Raw genomic sequence first — 25,344 nt, 5'->3', positions numbered from 1 at the left:
AAATCTCCAAACCCCCAATTTAACACACCAAAAAAACCCCAAATTATGAAAGCTTTAGAAAATCGAAATTTCTTTCTAATATTGGTTTGTTTATGCATTGAATCACTCATATTTTAGTGTTATACCGTTCAACGCATAAGCTTAAAGGAGCAATTACAATTTCAAGAAGGAGAAAGTTTTGGTGATTTGAATCACTCATATTGGTTTGTTTATGCATTGAATCACTCATATAAACCTCTTTTTCATCCATAAAGTCTTGAAGTTTTCATATTGAAGGCAAGATTACGGTACTTATATTTCATTATGATTTATTTCATCTAAGTTTCTTATTTATTCTAACAAGTTGCATTCTTAATTATAAGATTGTGTAATTTTTTTAAAACAATAATCTCTTTTGTAAGTTTGGTTCCTTTTAATTTACTGTAAAATAATGGTAATGCATTTGAAGGTTTTAGAGCATTTGCATTTTTGTCATGAAATTGTGATTAACAGTAAATATTTTTTGGTAATTTTGTTTGTAATGGTTTTTTTGGAAATATTCTTACATCACCATTACCGTAAATATTTAATGGTTAAATTTAATGTTTGTGTGATTTGTTGATTTGTAGTTTACAAAGGGCTATGGCAACAGAAGGTGTACAAGGAGGTAGTTCAGGAAAATATAATACCAAACACCCAACCTAATTTTTGCTTATTTTGTTTTCAAGTTCGGAAAACTTCCGGGTGATGATTATAATTTGAAGACTTATATAAATTATCAATGATTAAACTCTTCGAATTCATATTAGTTTGAGTTTTTGGTATATACCAATACCAAATATGTACCAACCAAAATTGTTGGTAGCCAACAAGTTGGTACCAAGTATAGTTGGTACGGTAATGGTAGCTAAATTTCACTACCAACTATAGTTGGTACGATACACGACATATATATTGAAACACAGAGGAAAACAATAGACGGTTCTTCTTCTTCTTCTTCATCTTATCAAAATTGATTCTGATTTTGTGCCTAAAATCAGAATTGTTGCTTCAGGAATTATCCTAGTTTGGATTTCGTGATGCCCAAGGCATATAGGGTCGAAATATCAAACAAGGAAAGTGTTTACACGATTCCTGTTTGTGATCCAGACTTTCTATAACCCTATTTCGAATTCCCCAACAATTTATGTTTCTAATCTATACTGGATTCGGGGACACATTAGAAGCGATATTTTTGAGAGGTTGTCTTTTTTTTTTTTTTTTTTTTTTTTTTTTTTTTTTTTTTTAAACTCGATTAGTGTTAGAAAAACTCAACAGGAACTATCTTTTGACTTTGGATCAGTTTTTCCTAAACTCATTTGGTTATGTGTCATTTGGTTATGTGAGGTTCATTGAGTCATTATATTCAACTACTAACTAATTCTTTTTATTATCATCACATTTCGGATTGTAGAATTTTGTTAAAGATATGTTCGGGCAGCAAACTCCGGATCAACATTTACAGGCCGGAGGCTTTAAATTTAATGGATATAGATGATGTTTGTGAGGTTTTCCCGCTACCACCACTCGATTAGTTTTAGATACTAAATATGTTTATCATTTTCTGATCATCTATTTTCCTAAACAACTGATAGATTAAGAAGATAATCGAGGAGCTGCATTACTATACTCTTCCACACCATCGAATAGTGAGTCATGCCTCCAACAACTGGACTGAGTTCCTGTAAGTAATTTGTTTCATGAACAGAGATATTATAGTTTCTGTTTTAACTTTACTTGTTTTGAATTGTGTAGTTAATTTAATGCTATGAGAAAAACCTACAAAGAAAAACGGAGTAATTTTGTGGAGTTTGTTTATGTTTTTAAATATTTATATACGTCTTTCAGAATGTTCAAGATCATATAAATCAACACACACGAGTTTTGGCCCGTAGTCTAGAGGTTTACAAGATTGTGTTTGTAGCACCTGGTTCCTGGTACGTAAATCTTATTTGAGTATTCTCTTTTTTTAGCCTTAGACTCGGCGAGTCATAGGTCCGACTCGCCGAGTAGATACGGGACCCGGGATATGTTTAAGTTGGTGACTCGGCGAGTCCATATCCTGGACTCGGCGAGTCACCGCTGTTGGATGAAACCCTAAGTTTCAGGGGTTTGCACCCTATTTAAACCTCATGTCTGCCCCAAGCCAGCCCCCATTCACCTCAGAGCTCCCAACCCTCGTTCCAAAGCGTATTTCCTTGAGAGTTTGAAGCATTTTGTGTGTTCTTGAAGGATTTTGAGAAGGAAGTAGAGTAGATCAAGAGGAAGGGAAGGAAACCAAGCATCTTAGTGTTCTCTCAGTGATTTCTTTGAGGTATAACCCGTTTTCCCTCTGTTTTTATGCTTATTGCTCCATTAAGTCGTTCTTGAGCCCTTCCCCAAACTTGTATGTGCAATATAAGTCATAATAAGTTGATTGGCCTTTAGATCTAGGCAAGATTGAGCTCCAGGAGCTCAGATCCGTTACCTTTATGGACGCATGTTGCTTGTTCACCCTAGATCTACCCTTTTGAGGCATTTTGAGCTCTAAATCCCTCATTGGTGAGTATCTACACGTAAAGTTGGAAACTTTACGTGTCATTCATGTTCTAGGAACCCAGATCTGTCAATGGCATAGACTGGAATCGAGCAAAATCGCGTATATAGTGATTGCATGGCGATGACTCGGTGAGTCGTTCTTACGACTCGGCGAGTTTGCTCGTGAGTCTCCGAGTTGTCCCGTTTTCGTTGTGTCGAGTGCGAGTAGTGAGTCACGGGGTGTGACTCAGTGAGCTGGAAGCCAAACTCATCCATGGAGGAACTCGGCGAGTCCATGCCCTGACTCGGCGACTTCAAGGCAATCTCCTTAGATCAAGAACAGACTCGGCGAGTTGTTCATACAACTCGGCGAGTCACATCATAAAGTGTTCTTCGGATGAAGATGAACTCGGCGAGTTGTTCATACAACTCGGCGAGTAGGATGAAGGACTTGAACCTCAGTTTAGAAGAAGAACTCGTCGATTCAACGCCTAACTCGACGAGTAGGGACGAGATCCAGGACAATCGATTGGATAGGGACTCGGCGAGTTGGAGAGCCAACTCGGCGAGTCGGGTCAACTGAAAGTTGACTCTGACTTTGACTTATGTCATGATCAGGGGTAAAATGGTCATTTTACCCAAAGGACAGTTAGCAGTGATTGATTGAGTATGTTGTGGGAATTGCAGCCGGAGGATTTCCGGAGCAGCAGCAACAGTAGACAGTCAGTTCCCGATCAGATCAGCAGCTACTTCGAGGTGAGTTACCTTCCAGTAGCGGTGGATCTGCGGCCACAATGCCGGCCCACCAGTAGGGTTCGTATGATAGATGATTGTCTTTGTGATATCATCTAGGATTGCTACTACCTGATATGTTATGTGCTAGCATGATATGTTGTATGTGAAAGTAATAGAGTTCGGTTGTTAGGACCGAAGGGTAGTCAGACACCCCAGATACGTCTGACAGTATGTGATGATGTGTTGCATGCTGGCTTGTTATGTTTATGCGATACAGGTGGTAGGAGGGGACCAGTCCCCAGGTTCGGTTGTTAGGACCGAAGGGTAGTTCAGGCACCCCAGATATGTCTGATAATATGTTTATGTTATGTGTTAATGTGATAGTAGTAATAGGGGGTGAAATAGTCCCCGAGGTTCGGTTGTTAGGACCGAAGGGTAGTCAGCACCCCAGAATGGCTCGTCATGGGTAGGTCAGTGCCCCAGAATGGCTTGACACGGGTAGGACGGCACCCCAGAATGGTCGCACGGGTAGTCGGCACCCTAGAATGGTCGTACCGGGTAGACAGGCACCCCAGAATAGCCTGGCAGTATGTATGTTATGTGTTTGTATGGTATGTGATACGATGGGGGAACTCACTAAGCTTTGTGCTTACGTTTTTCAGTTTTGGTTTCAGGTACCTCCTCAGCTAGGGGAAAGGAGCCGGCGCGGTAGCAGCATATCACACACACACACTCTCTTGTTTCCGCGGTTATGAGCTTATTTTGGGATTGATACTCTGATGTTTTGATTGTTTACATGTTGTGGATTTCAAATTGGGTTTTCGATGTGAAATGGTTTAATTAAACAATGTTTTAATCATTAATGCTTTCAAGGTAATGTTTTACAAACGAAATTTTTGGACGTGAAAATTGGGTCGTTACAATGTTGAAAGCTTGAGTTGTATGTTCTTCGCGATATATATATATATATATATATATATATATATATATATATATATATATATATATATATATATATCTTGGTTATTTTTTGTTTCAGTTTTAAATATATCCTATGACATTTTACTTTTCAAATGCTTGAAGGGTGAAATAGTACAACTATGTGAAGCTCAATCTAATGAATTTTCAACAGAGGATGACGCACGAAGACTTGCATGGGTGAATAGTTCAATTCAATTATTACTGTATTAGACACTCACATAAAGGGCCCCACTTGTCTGTTTGTTGTCACTTAGCTTACTAATTCATTATTCCAAACGATTGTAGGCTGGACTACAAAACGCCCACGGTGACGCCTATGTGGCTGCAGTGAAGGCGTATCAAGATACGGTGGATTTAGGGTCTAGCAGGTTAGGATGAATGAGTGTGCTCAAGGAACTTATACAAGTCGAGTATGAGGTAGCTTTTCATTTAAGATGCTGTTAGTTTAGTAACATAATGTCATTTACATAATCGTGTAATTATCACATTTTTGAGGGTTTTGAAGATCATCAATCGCAAATGGCACGAATCTTAGGTTGCATTTAGTTATGGAAAAATATTTTTCATTTTCTGTTTTTCGTTTTTCTTTTTTTATTTTTCGTTTTTTATTTTCAGTTTTCATTGAAAAATTTTGAAAACACGTTAAGTTAAAACTTATTCATTTTCCATTTTCAGTTTTAGAAGATTAAAAAATGTGTTTAGATGTGCATATTTCTATCGGTTTTCATTTTGAGAAAACGGTAGTGGTGGTAGGCTGGGGGTAGGTGGGCAGCGGCTGTGTCGATGATGGTGACGGTGGTTGTGGTGGTGGCGGCGGTGGTGGAAGTGGCTGCAACTGTGGCAGAGGTGGTGATGGTGATGCTAGGTCGGTGATTGTGGTAGTGGTGTTGGGTGGATGGGTGTGTATGTGTGTGTGTATGTTTGTGGGTATGTGTGTGTGTGTTCGTGGGGTAGGTGTGTGTGTGTGTGTGTGAGTGTGTGTTTGTGGTTGTGTGTGTGTTTGTGTGGGTGTGGGAAGGGGTTGGGGTAGGTGTGTGTTTGTGGGGGTGGGTGGGTGGGTGTTTGTTTGTGGGTGTGGGTATGAGTGTGTGTATGTGTGTGTGTTCGTAAGGGTGTGGGTATGGGTGGTGTGGGGGTGTTTGTGTGTGTGTTTGTTTGTGGGGGTGAGGGTGTGTGTTTGTGGAGGGTGTGCGTGTGTGTGGAAGGAGGGGTAGGTAGGGGTGTGGTGAGTTAGGTAGAGGTGGGTGGGATGAGAGTAATGTAGAAAACAATGATTATTGGTTTTCCAAAAAATTACAACTTCTTTGTAATTTTAGAAAACGAAAAATTTTCATTTTCCGTAAAAAATTTAGAAAAATAAACGAACTAAACGCATTTTCAAAATTCTCATTTTTCTTGGAAATATTTTCCGAAAAACGATCAATTTTTCTTCAACCAAACGCACCCTTAATTTTCAGGTGCTCCTACTAATGTACCCTCCTATATATGGGGCATCACATATTTTTATCAACATCTCATCATAATTTATTTCTACATTCGCTCCATCTATCTTTATTTTCCCTAAACCAAATATCTTTTAATCAACTTTCTTTTATATGCTTATTGGTAAACCATAGTATGCTTTGGTTAATATATTTGCTATTTTGGGCACCAACTTTCACGTTTGATATGAAAATGAAAGAGTAACTATAAATATAGGTTTTGAATCTAATAAGAAATTAAATATTGTTAAAAATAAAGGATATAAAGAAAAGGGAATTTCTTTATACATACCAATTTTGTTGACCTATATTTTAAAGCATATTTTGACTTTGTGTTTCTAAGACCATCTTTTTCATAAAAACAAATAAAAAGTTTATAAAATATATTTACTGTCAAAGTTTTGATTTGCAAAAAACAAATGCAAAAAACTATAAAATATATTAGTATATGTTTACTGTTCAAATTACATAAAAAAATCTCATTCAAAAAAAAAAAAAAAACCCTCTAAGCTGAATACATCAATATCACCGGAAATACTCCGTTGTTGGCCGGCAATATCATCGGAAATACGTTGCTCGTCAGAAATACGTCATTGGTGCATTATTACCGGAAATATGTTGCCAAAGCATTTATTGTCGGAAATACAATAATTCTTTATCTTTCTCTCTTAACTTGCACTATATATTTATCTTACACTAAATAAATACAAAAAGAACACACAACTCACAAACAACAATCTAAAATAGTAAAGATGCACAATCAGAGAGAGAGAGAGAGAGAGAGAGAGAGAGAGAGAGAGAGAGAGAGAGAGAGAGAGAGAGAGAGAGAGAGAGAGAGAGAGAGAGAGAGAGAGAGAGAGAGAGAGAGTAGCTAGGGTGGTCCGGTGGCAGCGACAACTTGGTGGCTTTGGTGACACATACCTCTAGAGGTTGCCGAGGGAGAATAAGGGAGAGAGAGGTGGCATATCTTAAATTTTTTATTAATTTTTTTTGTTTTATTTCAATTTTGCAGAAAAAAATGGCTAATATTTTGGAATTTTCTACCGATGAAGTATAATATCTAATCTTAAATTTATATGTATATATTTATTTGATATATTTCTTTGTTGTGATCGTGGTGGTGTATACATAAGTACAAATGCGGAAAAAAAAATTGTCCATTCAAATTGATAGGAAAGTATTTGAAGGCACATTATGCAGACCTTTAATCATTATTGTCCAAAGATCCATGTATCATTATTCTTCACATTTTAGTTGTTTTTGGGTATCTTTACAATACTTGGTTGGAGAAGTATCCTGATAAATTTGAATTTTTGTGGACCGATAAAAGTACCAATTTTGGAAATTCAACAACAAATAGAGTTGAGAGCCAGCACGCTAAGTTGAAAAAACCCCTAGCATCTTGGAAACGTGATTTGGACAAATTCATATATGTTATTGAAACAGTTATACAGTCACAAGACACGACTATCAAAGAGAGTTTCACAAGGCACATTATCATTCGTAAGCCAAAGTTTAAGTATGAGATATTCAATTCACTACAACATCATGTTTCAGAGCATGCTTTGGATAAAATCTTAGAAGAGCTTCATCGGTTAAAAAGATTTGTACCAACTCTAGATAATTGTGGTTGTCAACTACGGACATGTTTTGGTTTACCATGCGCTCACGAACTTATGTATGTCAATTCAGGTAAGCCAAATCTATTGTATTGAATTGACAAGTTTTATATGTATAATCACTTTATAATATTTTGTCTTTTTTACTGCAAATACGCCTATTCCATTGGATTTAATTGATGTTTTTTGGAGAACACTTGATTTTAAGCCTTGTGTTTCCGTGGATTATGGGAATCTTAATGTTGATGATCATATGCAAAGGTGGAAGGCGAAATTCAACAATCAACTAAATCATGTTAAATACAATTATATAAGAAAGATGGAAGGGATAATTAATCCTTCAAAAATTATGATAAATGAAACTTCGGTTAAGAAAAAGAATCGTTGACGCCCAAAAGTGAAGCGTGGTCACCATCAAAGTCAAGCTCCTCACCGATATAGTTGTTTAGATTTGAATTAGGAACCACCTAGGCATAGTTCATCATTCTTCGACTTGAACGATGAATCGACTAGGCATAGTTCATCATTCTTCAACTTTAATGATGAACCAACTAGGCACAGTTCACCATTTTTCGATATGAACAATGAACCGGCTAGGCATTGTTCATTCTTCATGGGCATGAACGAGGAACCAATAGGCCAATGTTTGTACCAGTTTTGACTCAAACGAGGAACCAATAGGCCAATGTTCGTACCAGTTTGATTTGAACGAGGAAGCACCGATCGAACATTATTCATTGTTGAAGGAAATTCCATTAATATTTCATCTGTACATCACGCGTATACAAAATTTAATGGGTGATGGAAATTGTGGTTTTTGTTCGGTAGCCGTTTGTCTTGGGTATGATGAAAATGAGTAGCTTTTCATTCGTAGGAAATTATATGGCGAGTTACTGACTTCATATGAAGACTATTCTAGAGTTTCCGTTGGATGTGATGGAGTACTTGATTCATTGTCTTTTTTCATAACAGATAGGACAGCACCACCAAAACACTATATGCTTATGCCTTAGACATGTATCCTGATAGCTAACAGGTTTGGTGTGATCGTCCAATTTTTTACCACAGTAGGCTTTGTAACTTTTTTCCTTCTATGGAGAGGTCCTAAAGATGAAAATGCCCAAATAATTAATTAAATATAATAATTATGAAGTAAAATGCAATTAAAAGATAGAAATAAACGTCTAAAACATGTGCATAAAATGCACCTATCATTTACCCGTCATGGTGAAACTTGTTCAACAAGTCCTCAAGATCACAGGTGCATAATTTACTCGATATTTTCTGATTGAAACCTTGAAAAACGTATTCAACAAGCTTTGATACCAATTCAAGACACAAAACACAATATATTGAATAACTCTCCAATATTATTGAATAAATAGCTCAAAACTCAATTTAGATTTTGTTACAGCATTACCCTATCTCGGTATTTATGCATATATATATATATATATATATATATATATATATATATATATATATATATATATATATATATATATATAGGGTAAAGTGAATGTACCTAACAACCTAATATAAGCTTAGGTACCTAACCTTATCAAACTACGTCATTTTGCATTAAATTTTCATTGCAATCATCCAAGGTGCTTAAACTTCATCCCTAAACTTGATTTACTTCAAAAAAAATTGGAAATTCATCATTATATTTCTCCTACATCCTTCCATTTGTAGCGGTAGGGTATGAAGCCCATCAGGTGGTATTCGATAAAAAGATGTGCTGTAAAAGAAAGATATTGGTGAAAGTCCAAAGATTTTGGAAGTAATCAAGTTATTGGGTTGAAGTTTAAGAACCTTAAACCACTTGGGTTATGGTGACTTGGTAAGGCATGTGGAAGATATGGTGGATAACCTATTGACCCATGTTCAAATCCTGGCACCACTCAGCCCTTGTGGCCATAGAGGTTCGCCTGCAGTGACTCCAGGGCATGAGGCAAAGCTTTATGTTTGCAGCGGGGGATTAGTCGTTGCGCGAAAGCTGGTCCGGAAACCCTCGTTAGGGAAGTTCCCTTTCCAAAAAAAAAGTTTAAGAACCTTAGGAAATTACAATGTAAATATGATACAAACCGACATAGTATTATGGAGTTAGGTACCTAAGCTTATATAAGGTTGTTAGGTATATTCACTTTACCCATATATATATATATATATATATATATATATATATATATATATATATATATATATATATATATATAGGATTAAATGAGAACACCTAAAAGGTTGAGAACGCGAGAACACATCTGGCCCATTTAAATAATTAAATCTATGGCTATTATCAAAAGAGCAATTTATGTAAAATTTTAAAAGTTACAGGTATTAAAGTGTAACTTCAAATGGTGATAAGGGTATTATAGTAATAAGAGCTTCACCACCGTTAGTTAATTCCTATAATTCCTCAATCACTCACCTATTTCCTTCCATTTCCTGTCTCTCTCTTCATCTCTCTGTAAACCTAGGTACGTCTCCACCGTCTCCATCTTCTGTGGAGCACCATCTGTTCATCATCATCATCTCATCCCTATGCCACCATTCTGCACATCCCTAAATCATTGATCCATCACTATTGCTTGCATCGGATTTTATCATTAACCTCGATCATCATCTTCGATTCAAGATGATAAACCAATCAATGTTCAAATAACAAAATATAAGCCTTTACAAATCTGAAATCAACAATACATACAAACGGAAATCACGTTTTTATCTTCTTCCTAATCAGAACGATAAACCTCATTATCTTTGCTTGCATCAAAATCAATGGAAACAATGAATAGACCAGTTTCGATAGTTCGAACAAAAGCCAAACCAGCTATTATGAGGTAATTAAGGAAAAATTTTGATCAGAAAATGAAGATTGTGGATCGTATCTGTCTTTCCTTGCTATATGTGTATATGTTTTTTATAAACAAGGTTAGTTTTCTTTTCTATTACTTTGATTTGAGGGGTCCGATTATTTGTATCTCTGTGTGTACTCGATAATAGCAAGAATAAAATCAAATTCACACCCCTTTATCACATTGATTATCAGGATGGAATTAAAAAAATAAATAATGAACAAGGGATTATTTGTTCTCTCTTTTTGCAAGTTTTTGGGGATACCGGCAGAAAATCATAAATCAAAGTTGGTTGAGTCTCACTCTAACTCATAGCAGTTGGATATAAGAGGCATATAGATGAAGAGGGTAGCATGAGACGATAAAAGCAAGATTTTGATGCACTGCAAAAGGCAAAAGCATCAGCATCATTAATCGTTAATGACTACTAGAGATCCAGAAATCAAGAGGTAAGCGTTGAGTTATAATCATTAATGATTATAACACTTTGATGTATTAATGATTATAACACTTGATGTAGGTTTTGGATACTAAAGAAGATACCAACACTAATTACTCAAAGATATGGTTTTCAATCTCACCAATTTCTACTAACAGTACAAGTAAGATCATATCTATTTAAAAAATTCCGTACTTCATATATAATGGTCATTAATAAAGGTTAAAACTGATGAATTAATCTAGTGATTTTTGTGTTAGGTCCATTAAGAAGAAATAAGGAAACAAAAAAACAATTGGAAGCAAATTTTCAAGAAAAGAGAGCTTGGTGTTTCATACATGTATGCTTTTATGCTGATAGAAAAACAACTAATTTATGCATTGTAATTTCATTTTTGCTTAGCAGTATATTTCATTTGTGATTGAGTTGTACTAATTTCCTTATAAATAAAAAAAACGGTCATAAATTATATATGGGAAAAATCATAAAAAAATATTATATATATATATATATATATATATATATATATATATATATATATATATATATATATATATATATATATATATATTCCATTAACTAAAAAGAACTATTAATTTTTTAGGTAATTAAAATCATTATCCATAGATTTTAGGAAATCATTAATTAATATTTATATAAAGTTACTAATCTACCCTTATAGTATGATTGGTACAGAACTGTTCTCGCATTCTCAATCTTTTATATATCATCATATCATACTATATTATAAAGAAAACATTTTTCCTTTCACCACATTCATTTGAAACTCCCATGTATGTTTCCTTTCATCACATTATTTGAAACTCCCATGACTTTTCAATTTCTTTATAATAATAATTATAAGTTTGTTAATAAGGTTAAATAAATATCAAATCTAAAGTGTAATCATATATAAACTAAATTTCAATATTAAAAAATCTTTACTTCTACTTATAAATTTATGTTTTTTTTTTAACTTTTAACATATTATACTAAATTTATTGGTTTTAATATATTGTTGGATGTAAACCATTATCATTTTAAAGATACAATTTTGGAACAATTTTTGTATAAAATATGTAAATTATTAATTTGAATATAACATTACAGGGTCAACTTAAATATAAATTTTCGTTGAACGTAAACAACCCAAAAAACATTTTGTAAATAGTAAAAAGTGATTAATTGTAGTGTTTTTCTAATAATGATTATAAGTTGGTTAATAAGGTTAAATAAATATCAAACCTCAAGTGTAATCATAAATATACTAAATTTTAGTTTTATAATAATATATTTACTTCTACTTATAAAGTTATGTCTTTAACTTTTAACATATTATACTTAATTTATTAGATTTAATATGTTGTTTTATGTAAACCATTATCAGTTTAAAGCTACAACTTTTTAACAGTTTGAACAAAATACTTAAATTGTTAATTTAAATATAACATTACAGTGTCAACTTAAATATAAATTTCAATTCCACTTAAAAAAACCAAAAAATATTTTGTAAATAGTTAAAAATGATAAATTGTATTGATAAATGCAAAAAGTAAATTGTAATCTCAATTTAAATAAACTATTTCATGAAGATATTTTTATAATCGGTAAAAGTTTTCAAATAAGTAGTTTAAAATAACTTACAATAACAATAGTTAAAAATAACTCTATATAAATGATTATATTGTTACCTTTAAAATCAAAAAACAATGTTTGATGTTTTAAATAATTATAATGATAGAAATTAAAACATTAAGCAAATAAATTTTAAAAAATTAATTAACAATAACAACAACTATAAATAACATTAAACCATATATTATATTTAATTTTATTCATGTGTAACTCGCAGATAGAAGTCATTCAAACGATTGAAATTATGCAGTCATAATAGATGTATATATTATCATATAATTCAAAATAATCAATATATTATATCAATTTTGTATACGAATTATTATATCAAATTTAACAACAATGTTATTGCTATATTTAAAAAAAACATGTATTTGTAAAGACTTCAACTATATAGGTGTTTCTGCGCAACACACGGGCATTCGCCTAGTATATATATAATCTACCAACTTATAGAATTAGATTAGGAGTCTTAAAGCCTACTTGCTTAGCCTCCAAGAAATTGGATCCTAGAGTCCTACTCGACTTAGGAATTCCAACAGACATGTCTTCATTCTGACATGATGAAATCAGTTATTATTAAAAATTATGTTAGAATTAAAATTGAATTAATTTAATATTTTAGATTTTTAAAATTAAGATAATTAATGATCCATTAAAATCACAAAATTTTCTTTTTTTAAACATAGTTTAACTGACTAAAATACCCTTATACTAAAATTTATGTGATTATATGGTATATGTTATCCCATTGTAATATCATAGACTCTCAAATCATGATCATTCATTCAATTCATCCATTGGATCAGAATTGTCCTTACGATCACGCAATAGATGTAGAAAACACATGAACGTAGCCTATATATATATGATCGGATTACGACCTAGAAAGTAGTTAGCTACTATAATGACAAATCTTGATGTTTAATGAATTAAACTAATGGTTGCGATTTAATATAGAGAATGTTTTTCTTCAAGGAAATTATCAACCAAAATTCATATGTACATTATGCACATATCATTTTAGTTATTTGAAAAAATAGTATATATATGCACATGTATGCATATGTTCATATGAACTTATTTAAATAAATGAGAAAAATGTTTTATATATATATATATATATATATATATATATATATATATAGAGAGAGAGAGAGAGAGAGAGAGAGAGAGAGAGGATAACTGGTATCATCAAGTTAATAACCCTCTCAACCATCTCTATCAACCACCCCGTCACCTTCTCCGGGCTCAACACACATATAGAGATGTACTTGAACCTCCGTCTTGCTTATGTCATCGTTTTCGACCTCATCCTCATTCTTTTTTGTTTCTGGCGACTAACAAGTAATGGGTGCCTTCCTTCCTTTAACCGGCAATAAACATGGAAACGATCCCTTGTTCACTACAAATTGGCTAATACTGTCGAAGATGATCACATGTTCATCACCATCATAATCACCACCTACCATGTAACGTCCTGGTTTCACAACCAAAATTTTCATTTTTTATTAAAGTAAATAACCATTTTCATGAAAACCCAAGTTTATAAAACTCATTGTTAAAAATACAATTATATGAAAATCAGAGTAATATAATAAATACAAAGCTCTAATGTTGTTGATAAGTGTGCACAATCACGCCTTTGTCTTCCCACAATCATCAGAAGTTCCTGAAAAATATTTAATCCATAACTGTAAGTCAAAGCTTAGTGATTTCCCCCAAAATACCACACACCACAATATACATGCAAGCATACACACAAAGGCCTCCAATCCCAGACCGATTTGCCCCACACGCCTTCCGCATACAACTGGTCTCTACCTGGCCTATAGCATATCATTGGCACGCCTGGGTATCTTGGCCTACCGCACAAAGGACCACCATGACCCACTACTACATATGTCGACATATATAACAAACAAACAAAAAACAATCCAACAACACTTGCAAAAGTCTACACTAATCAACATATCTAACACCCCACCTCAACATACAAGGTCTCATTAATACACTATGCCATAACTGGCAAAGCACCAAATGAATGCATAGTTGTATATAATCAAATGTGAGATAGACAGTCGAACAGGTGATCCACCTCTAGAGCCACAACCAAACAAGGAACATGTAAGAAAACCTAAACTAAGAGTTCTTAGACTATCCTACATGACTACATACAACCCCTAGGACACTCAACTGGAGTTGATTTATTAAAGACTTGGATGGGTCATGGATACTTGGAGATGGTTTTGGACTATCCATTTTGATGCTTGAAGATGATTGGTCTATTTTGAATTAGAGTAAATTACACAAATGGTCCCTATGGTTTAGGGTAATTTGCACGTTTGGTCCCTAACTTATTTTTTTAACTCGGAAGGTCTCTACTATTTGTTTTTATTACACGCTTGGTACCTGTCTTACCTTAAAAAAACTATTTTTCCATTCATTTTTTAATTTATTTAAATAAACACACCCGCAACCCCAACCCCCTCACCTTTCCTTACCTACTCCACAATTTTTCCCTATTTAAATAATAGTCTTTTTAGGTAAGATAGGGATCAAACGCGTAACAAAAACAAACAGAAGGGACCAAGCGTGTAACAAAATCAAACAGTAGGGACTTTCCGAGTTAAAAAAACAAGTTAGGGACCAAACGTGCAAATTACTGCAAACCATAAGGAACATTCGTGTAATTTACTCTTTGAATTATGTGAGGTATGAAGGAGGCCAAGGGAATATAAGGTAATGGGATGGGGTAATGGAAGAATGATAAAATAGCATTTCAGCATCATTTGTAAGAATGAGGTCTCCACTTGCACAACCCTGCGCTCCATACCCGTGTGACTACTTTTTTAGGGGCATTTTGGGTTAGGTCTTGCAGCCCCTAGATCGATTTTTACACCGTGGAGCAACTTGGAGGAGATTCTGTAGAGCTAGAGCATTCGTCATCTCATTATTCTAATATTTGTTAATTCCTTGATGTTAAAACACTTTTATGATCATTGTCTTGTGCCACGAGTGGCTAGTTACCATATTTTGGTTGACTTCGGCTAAAACCCTTGGATATTTGTGAGTTTTGAAGGATTCATATTTGGTGATCAATATAAGGATGCAAATGAGCCAAGATTCACATTCATTATCTCATTCTTCTAGTATTTGTTAATTCCTTGATGTTAAAACACTTTTATGATCATTGTCTTGTTGCCATGAGTGACTAGTTACCTTATAGGATTCAGGTTTCATTAAGAGTCTGGAGGCTCGAGCTCGTGACACATAGATGAAGCTCGAGATCAGGTTTTTAAGGCTCATTAAGACTCGTTTGTCCGTAAAGCTCGTTATATATCAAGATCGAATTATCATATTTTATCAATATACAAGTAATAAATATATATCATCTCGAGCCTATAGTTACAGGTTCGTTAAAGCTCGCGAGCTTAAATGGGCTTTTGTATAATATACTTTTAATTTATATATATATATATATATATATATATATATATATATATATATATATATTAAAAGTATATTATACAAAAGCCCATTTAAGCTCGCGAGCTTTAACGAACCTGTAACTATAGGCTCGAGATGAGGCTCGTTTTTTAAATGAGCTTTATTCTAGGCTCGAGCTCAGGCTCTAGCTCGTTAAGGTCCGAATCATTTCGAGCTTTTAACGATCTGATCTCAGGTAGCTCGCGAGTAGCTCAATTCGTTTACATCCCTAGTTGTGATTTATATCATGTTTATGATTCTTAGTTCATAATTTGTATGCTTATTTAATACTTTGATCATGGGCTTGGTACTCGATGAACAATTGTTGGCCCATTTCTTTGATTTATCAACGAATCATTGAATTTGCTTAGAATAAAGGCTTTATGATGGTAGAAACCATCTCTAGCTTATGGATCATTACTCATTTATGGATGTGTAAACATTGACATCCTTTATGAATTGGGAATTCGTTTATTCTTAAGGTTAATCAATTCTTTTGGGTTCAATTGCTTCAATTGAATCATTGATTTTTTTTTATTATAAAGAAAGTGTGTTGTGGGCTTCCCAAGTCTCCATACTACCTTTGATGAATTCCGTCATATCATGCTTCATGGTTGCTATAACTAATTTGGGGTGAATGATAAGCTTATATATTGAATCCTAATGATAGACAAACAAATATTTATTATGTTGAATTGCCTTAGTTGACAAATTCTCTCTAATATTTATGTATCTCACCATCTTGATTAATTGCATGCTTTTTAATTCTTGAAGTCTTTTAGTTTTCAAACAAATCCTTCCCTCTCCCCCCCCCCCCCCCCCCCCCTTTTTTTTAGTTATTTAGTTTTATTTCACTTGTTCAATTGAATTACAACTATTTTCTTGTGGGTTCAATCCCCTTTTTACTACTATATTATGTTTTATTTGCAAGCAAAATGGTGTGATTTACTTGGTGTGCATCAGATTTTAGGTATTATACATTTTATTATAATTATATGTTTTGTATTTTTTTATATAATTCAACCAACTTCGAAATTCTTTGAGCAAACCGGGCGTGAGTTTCAGGTTTCACGACGGATCAACTTGGAAATTCTCGTGGATTCAATCTCCTTTTTACTACTATATTACATTTTATTTGTAAGCAAAATGGTATAATTTGTTTGGTGTACATCAAATTTTAGGTATTATATATTTTATTATAAATATATGTTTTGTATTTTTTATATATAATTCAACAAACTTGGAAATTCTCCGATCAAACCGGACGTGAGTTTCAGGCTTCACAACGGATCAACTTGGAAATTCTTCGGTCAAACCAGACGTGGGTTTCGGGTTTCACATCGGATGTAAAGTTTTTTCCATCTCTATATACAAGCTACTAATGCCAAAAAGATATCTTTTAATATAAAAAAGTATAAGAAAACATTACATAAGTAACAACCCACCGGTTCCAATTTGATCCACGTTGAAATATTACTTCTTTTGAGTCATTGACGGTCGTAATCCCAATGTCCCATCAATTTTATAATCGGTAGTAATAATATTTGAAAATATTTACTTTACAAAATGATATGCTAAATGTAAACTTTGTATATTTATTTAAATCTATTATAATAAATGAAGTTTTTTTTAATACATGTCACATTCTCATTTAATTTGACAAATGTCATTTTGTTGTTATTTAGAATTAATTTCTTTCTACATGTCATTTTGTGAGTTTTTCTATTTTAACAAATTCCACATAATACTTTAATGTAATAATTACAATAAATATAGTAATAAATGAATATCAATTTCATTATTAGACTTACCTTCTTATTTCAAAATTCTCAAATTAAAGTTCAGTAGTTTATTTTGTTTATTTATTTAAATTTAAAAGATAAAAAAATCAATTTTAATAATTCATTATTTTTCTTATTTTTCTTATAAATCCAAAATTCTTATATATATATATATATATATATATATATATATATATATATATATATATATATTAACACATGTAATACATGAGTCTTACACCTAGTCCTTCTACGAATAAATAAAGAGCTTTTTGCTAAATGTCATCTTCTCCTTCATTTTGACACATGACATTTTCTAGAATTTTTGTATTTTCTATTTTCCACTTGTCATTTTATTGTATTTTTCATTTTATTAAATTAAAATTTCATATTTAATATGTAATATATATATATATATATATATATATATATATATATATATATATATATATATATATTAGAAATAGTTTATATATGTAATGTATTCAATACATTAAAGTCTCATTAATTTTAATAATTCAAAATTTTTCTTATTTTTCTTATAAACTCAAACTTTTCAAATTGTTAAAATTTCATATATTTTTTATTAAATAAACTCATGTAATACATGAATGTCACACCTAGTAAATAAATATATTAATTAAATATATTAGAAATAGTTTATATATGTAATGTATTCAATACATTAAAGTCTCATTAATTTTAATAAATTCAAAATTTTTCTTATTTTTCTTATAAACTCAAACTTTTAAAATTGTTAAAATTTCATATATTTTTTTATTAAATAAACTCATGTAATACATGAATGTCACACCTAGTAAATAAATATATTAAATAAATACGTTTGTTATAAATGATCGCTATCTCTTTCTTGATTGTATAGGATTGTTTGTTACACCGACAAGTTATGAATAATAATTTAAACATCTATTATATAAATATTAATTTGTGGGACTTATTTTATGGGATCGTAGTTCGTGCACATGTCTCCATCAAATAATTATACGAGTTATACCAATAAATTTATTAATTGATTTTGTGAGAAGTAAAATCAAATAAATATACATAAATGTTCGTTAAAGATTTCAATAATGAATGGATAGTGTTTTGCAGATTAAACAAAAAAGGTTAGTCATCAAATAACTTTTAGCCCGTATTTGGTTCGGTGTTATTATTTCTTCTTGAGGTCGAGAGTTCAAGTCTCGCTATAGGTATAGATGAAATAATTTAAGAGTAGTTTAGTATATTTGTTGTTCAAAAAAAAGTTAGTCGATAAAAATAACGTTTAATTAATAAGTTAGTTGTGAATTATAAAAGAGAAAATATTTAGGAAAACCTTTATATGTTTGAATTCTAGCTTCGACTTTGAAAGTTGGCAACGGGTCCTATTAAGCGCTTCGCCTGATTTGGAAGATTGTCACACCTATTCCGTTTACACCGTAAATAGTCTCAAGCTGCTCGCCACGCATGCATGACTCATTAACTATACAACTTCTATCGGAATACTTATAAGCTAGTAGTATCAGAAGTAGACGGATAACATTCATTTATGATTGAGTATGTTAGTCATTCTAACAAACAATTAACTATCTAGCTAATGACATAGTTTGGATCACACACTTCTTTGCGAACTTCATGCCTTACCTCGGAAGCAAGGTCGGTCTAATTGAGCTTATGCCAATTTCTTTTGAAAAAACGACAATTCATTTATAAATAATCAAAATAACAAGCTTAAAACGAAGCTAAAATACAAACCTTCATAAACGACCCAAACATATTAATATTGGTTATCACTTTGTTTGCAAACTTGTTTATTTGTGTTGTCTTTGTAACATCGAAAGCTTTAACTGAAACATATTTACCAAAAGTCTTATCACTTATGCACCCATTTTTGAACAGTTCTGCACCAAGGTACGTGCCGTTTCATTGCCTCTTCGCTTGAGGGATGGGAGGTATACATATAAGATTTGTAAATCATGTAAATTTTGGATAGTTTGTTAAATTATATATTTTCCTACTTCTATATCCCTTGTATTATAAAAAACGCATCAATACAATCAATCACATTAAGGATATTTTTATAACCACTAATTGGATTTATATGTAAGAAGAGATAATTTTATATCAATTGAAAAATGATATGTAAAAACAAATACTTTTATATCTAATGAAAATTTAATTCGGTAGACCAATAGAATACGCAAAGGCCACGGATTTTGATTTGAAGGGCTCACCTACATCACATAGATAGTGACCATGGTGGAGGAGCACTTGATGATGATAATTTATAAAAAAAAAATTGAATTTAAAATGCTTAAGAGTTGATTATTCTAAGTATCTAACCATTTAATAATTTTAGGATTTTAGGTGAGATAGGGATTTGTCTTTCTTTCTTAAATAAAAATATATTTTTATTCATTTTAAAGCAAATACAAAATTTTAATAAGAAATTATTAGATTATTAAATAAATAAAGACGACTGTGCTGTGGGGGTATGCAAACAAAAAAGAAAACAGGATGGATTTGATTTGCTTTTGTTTAATGATAATGATAACTATTATAAAATGTCGGTATGTAAATTTTTAGTGAATACGTTAAGAATAGAGTCTATATTACTTATTTAGTCATTTTTCCGCTTAGACAATCTATTTGTCAAAACTCAAAAACCAACGTTTAAATTCCTGTGATAGTTAATCTATGAGACATAGTTACCTAAAATAATAATTTATAATTGTGGTTGAATCATGTTTGTGTTATATCAAGACAATTAGTGGTGTTATATCGACACAAGTAGGAGTGTAAATGATATGCGTATTTTTATATATATTTTTATACATTATATCTTAATATTTTAGTATTTATTATTCTCTTTTAGAATTAAAAAGTACTTATAATACTTTGAATTATGATTTGCAGCTATTAGTTGTCGATAGAGCGCAAAAGAAAGATTGGAGCGGAATTAGGGCTTAGAAGCTAAAAGAGAAAAAATGTTGAAGTAGCCAATTACGCCCACCGTAATTGCTAAGTACACTTAGCGTAATGGCCAAAGACGAATTACGCCCAACGTAGATAAGGTTACACCCAACGTAACGGCTTGCATCCGGATCGCGACATAATTCTCACTACGCCCAGCGTACGTAAGTCGGTTCCAAGGGTTATAAAAAGCGATTATCAGCTAACCAGAGGGGGGGGGGGGGGATTCGACTTCTAACCTAATTTAGTCGATAATTAACTTCTGTTAAGCCGTTTTGAGGGTCTAGAAGGCGGCCGGAAGGCTGTTAAGCTAACGGGAGCGGAGATCGGAAGGATTGGAGAGCAGATACATGTCGATAATCATATGGGTTGTTAACGTGACCATGTTTAGCATTCCATTGTGATACTATTATGTGTTTAGTTCCTGATTTTGGTGTAAAAACCTTTTACTTTGCGTTTATGATTAAATGAAACCTTGATTTATAGATTAATTGCTAGATTAAATTGTTTGTTTATGCTTAATTTATCTTGCCAAGCTTGTTAAAAGATCCTTATGTGTTAATGATAATTATTTGCTGTTAATTGTCAAGTAAATTAAGTTGTATGAACATCTGCTTGATTGCTTGTATCTTATGACTTTGATGACCATCAAGATTATAAGTCTAGGAATAACGAATGTGAAACTAGGATTAACTTGGAAATAAGTAAGTTAATGTCTAAGCCTTGTTTGATGACCATCAACAAGAGGTTAATTGAACGACCAATTTGATTAACTATTATTACAAGTCTTGCTTGATACGAACTGAACACTAGGAAACATGTTAGTTTAATCAACTGATCACTGTTTGAATTGACTTGTTTGTTAAAGGATTAGTAATAGTGAACACGAATCTAATCATTTTAGGAATCGATGAACATGAATAAATAAATTTGTGTATGCAATTGTCTATGCTTTTAAGGTGTAATTTATCTAAATCAAAGTACCTGAAGAGATTTGTTTCCCTGTTAGTTTATCGAGATTTGTTAATTAATTGTTTATCTGAGATTTAATAAACCATTTATGTACTGCTTTTGTGTGTTTTGTAACCTATAACCAAATAAAATACCTTTTAACCAATTTAAAAACGATTTAGCCTTTATGGTTAAAAATAATCTTGATAAAAATGATTTTGAAAAATTCTTCGAAGTTATTGAAAGACAAAATAAATTAACTATCAAGTTAACCCAGTCTATTGACAAACATTCTATTCTTTTAGAAAACTCTTTAAAAAACAACCAATTTGTTGAAGAAGTCGCCAAAAAGGCAAATATTGAGGGCACTCTTAAGGAAACCAACCTTAAGATCACTAATATACATGATCAGTTAAAACAGCTAATAGGATGACCTCGATACCTGAGCTCAATAGATCAACCACCTCGATACCCGAGCTCAATAGATCAATCAACCTCCTTAATGAAAAAATAGATGGGCTGATTATAAACTTGGACTTAACAGTCAATAAATACATAACCATTACCCAGTTGGAAATAGCATCTGCAAAAATTATTACAGACATTATTAAGGAGTTATCTGAAAAGATTGACTCTTGCCCTTGTAATAAAGACATTCTTGAGCACATCAAGAATATCTCCATCATAGAACAAAAAACCAAGCCTGGAAAATATTCAGGTCTTAAGAAATACTCACCTCCCAATCCTGGTGTTGGAAACCCTGACTTAGGAAGCTCAAAAAATTCCATGAAAATTGACATTTTCAGGAAAGAGTAAAAATGAAAGAAACAATCTCTGAGCAACTCGAGAAATATTTCTTTAACCTTCAATATGAAGATTATGATAAAGCTGACCAAAAACATATTCGGCTTTTATCTTTAGAAACTGAAGAATGTGAAGAATTGTATCAAAAAGAACCCAAACTTTTTGATCAATATTTTAGAATGACTAAAATAAATGAACCTGTTATTGAATCAGAACAAGAAGATAATTTTAAAACAAATACAAAGACTGTTAAGTTCGAATATTCGGATATGGAAGATGATGAAGCAGAATGTTCTTATACAGCCACAAGAAGAGGCAATAAAAAGAAATATGAGTTCAAAATGCCTCTCCACAATGGTATTCCAAATAGTGGTCAAGGACCCAATACGATCAATGTACTCAATATTGATTGTATCCAAGATCTAAAACTCAGAGAAAGAGTTGTAGAAAAATGGGTTGCTGAGATTTCACTAATCTTACAGACAAACCCAGATGAATTTGAAAAAGCAAAAAATGTTCTACTACTTTTAGAACACAAAACTGATGGAATTGTGCAAAAATTCCTAAGAAACAATAATTGGAATGAAGCATTGCATGGTTCAGATCTTTTTGATAATCTCATAAATGTCATATACACTACTTTCTTAGGTATTGATTATATTTCTAATAAAGACTTCACCATTAATAAGAAAGTTGACATAGCAAAAGTTTCAATGACAAAACTCCAATTACGTGATATTAGTCTTCTCGACAAATACACATGTATGTATGAATCATATCTGTATGATATTCCACATAGAAGTGAATATGCGCAATGGATATCTGCTTATCTCATGAAAATTCCAATTATTGGAGAAACCTGTACCGATAGATGGAAAAAAGAAGCTACTGGAGAAATCCAACAAACCATTCTTTCTTATGCAACAAAAATTGCAAAAGAAGAAATTGATAGAATCTGTCAACAAAGATATAAACAACAAAAGCTTAAAACAATAAGCAAAGATTGTTGTAGCATTCTCTCTGATTTCAAAAACTTTGATACTGAAAAGAAAAATTATACTAAGAAAAAGTATAAAAACAAAAAGAAATACAAATCTTTTTGGAAAAGGAAAAGACGACAATTTTCACCAAGAAAATACTTCAAAAAAACCTTCAAAAGAAACACCTAAGAAGACTACTTCCTGTCTGCAAGGAAATAAAAAATGTAGGTGTTGGATCTGCAATGAAGAAGGACAATATGCCAATGAATGTCCAAATAGAAAAAAATACGCTGACAAAGTCAAGGTTTTACAGACCGCTAACAATGGAGGTTATGAAGCTCTTGAAGCAGAGTATGATGGTATACAACATGTTTTTATATATCATGTTGATACTGAATCTTCATCAGACACTGATGAATACGAATCAACAACGGATGACTCAAACTAGTCCCATACAGACCCCACTTTTCAGGGAGGAGGAGATTAACCATTTTTGCGCAAACGTCCAGAAGATTGATGATTCCATTATCATGAATCTTACTAATCCAAACTCTATTTATGTTTCTGCCTTCCTTAACTTTAAAGGATATAAAAAATTTAGAGTACATTGTTTTGTAGACACAGGTGCATCTTTATGTCTTGCAAGCAAATTCATCATTCCGGATGAACTCTGGGAACACGCTTCCAAAGAAATTAGTGCTACTATTGCAAATGGTGAAACCATAAAAATTAATAAAGTTTGTAGAAATATTAATCTCGAACTTTCAGGAGAACATTTCAACATTCCCACTATTTACCAACAAAATTCAGGAATTGATATCATAATTGGTAACAACTTTTGTCAGGTCTATGGACCATTCATACAATGGATAGATAGAATTGCCTTTCATCTTAATAATGATATGGTAATTATAAAAAAGGTTACAGAGGCATATAGCAAAGGAAAACCAAGTTTTCTTGAAACTCAAGAAAAAGGTTCTAAAAAAACAAATTCGGGTACTAATATAACCCAAGAAGGGATTAATAAAGAAAGGATTATTTCTATTCAAACTACCAGTTTCAAACAGATCAAGGATCTTCTTGAAAAAGTTTGTTCTGAAAATCCTATTGATCCAAATAAAACCGAAGGATGGATGAAAGCTTCAATTAAGCTTATTGATCCCAAAACGGTTATTAGAGAAAAACATATGGTTTACTCTCTACAAGATAGAGAAGAATTTTCCAAACAAATCAAGGAATTACTTGATATGAGACTAATTATAGAATCAAAATCCCCTCATATGTCTCCTGCCTTTCTTGTCAATAAAGAAGCATAGAAAAGAAGAGGAAATAAGCGCATGGTTGTCAACTACAAAACAATCAATGATGCAACTATTGGAGACTCACATAATTTTCTCAATATGCACGAACTCTTGACTCTTCTACGAGGAAAGAACATTTATTCAAGTTTCGACTGCAAGTCAGGTTTCTGGCAAGTTCTACTTGATGAAGAATCGCAGCTTCTCACTGCCTTCACATGTCCTGATGGACTCTTTCAATGGAAAGTACTGCCCTTTGGGCTTAAACAAGCTCCTGGTATTTCTCAAAGACACATGCAGAACGCCCTTCGAGGCCTTGAAGGTTTCTGCACTGTATACATTGATGACATCATGATCTTCAGCAAAAATGAACAAGAACACTATGTTCATGTCACACAGGTTCTCAGAACTATTTTAAAATATGGAATAATACTTTCAAAAAAGAAAGCTCATCTTTTCAAAACAAAAATCAATTTCTTGGGTTTAGAAATAAATGAGGGTACTCATTGTCCTCAAAAGCATATTCTTGAACATTTACATGACTTTCCAAATGTTTTAGAAGACAAAAAGCAACTACAAAGGTTTCTTGGTGTTTTAACTTATGCTGAAACATATATTGAAAAACTTGCAGCCATGAGAAAACCTTTACAGGCAAAATTAAAAAAAGATGTCATTTGGAATTGGTCAAGTGCTGATACAGACTACATCAAAAAGATATAGAAAGTTTTAATCAATTTTCAAAAAATTTATCTTCCAAACATTGAAGATAGTTTAATTATTGAAAC

General features: G+C 32.3%; 2 long non-coding RNA genes across 3 annotated transcripts; both read left to right on the top strand.

The window, feature by feature from the left end:
- Positions 1 to 4,213, top strand: LOC145052190 (uncharacterized). Of its 2 annotated transcripts, XR_013684010.1 has the most exons (8): positions 1 to 287; positions 609 to 646; positions 1,433 to 1,526; positions 1,614 to 1,702; positions 1,867 to 1,955; positions 2,251 to 2,332; positions 3,223 to 3,291; positions 3,945 to 4,213. It is a non-coding gene; the product is annotated as an uncharacterized LOC145052190 (long non-coding RNA). The 2 variants fall into 2 exon arrangements; XR_013684009.1 differs by lacking the exon at positions 3,223 to 3,291 and having other exon boundaries at positions 2 to 287.
- A 102-nt stretch (positions 4,214 to 4,315) lies between these two features.
- LOC145052189 (uncharacterized) lies at positions 4,316 to 4,785 on the top strand. Its single transcript, XR_013684008.1, has 2 exons — positions 4,316 to 4,428; positions 4,537 to 4,785. It is a non-coding gene; the product is annotated as an uncharacterized LOC145052189 (long non-coding RNA).
- The last annotated feature ends 20,559 nt before the right edge of the window (positions 4,786 to 25,344 follow it).

Source organism: Lactuca serriola, chromosome 5 (assembly GCF_051521515.1).
Source record: "Lactuca serriola cultivar US96UC23 chromosome 5, Lser_US96UC23_V15, whole genome shotgun sequence".
Taxonomy (NCBI): domain Eukaryota; kingdom Viridiplantae; phylum Streptophyta; class Magnoliopsida; order Asterales; family Asteraceae; genus Lactuca; species Lactuca serriola.
The sequence above is the reverse complement of the archived record's forward strand: the minus strand, read 5'-3'. Positions and strand labels throughout refer to the sequence as shown.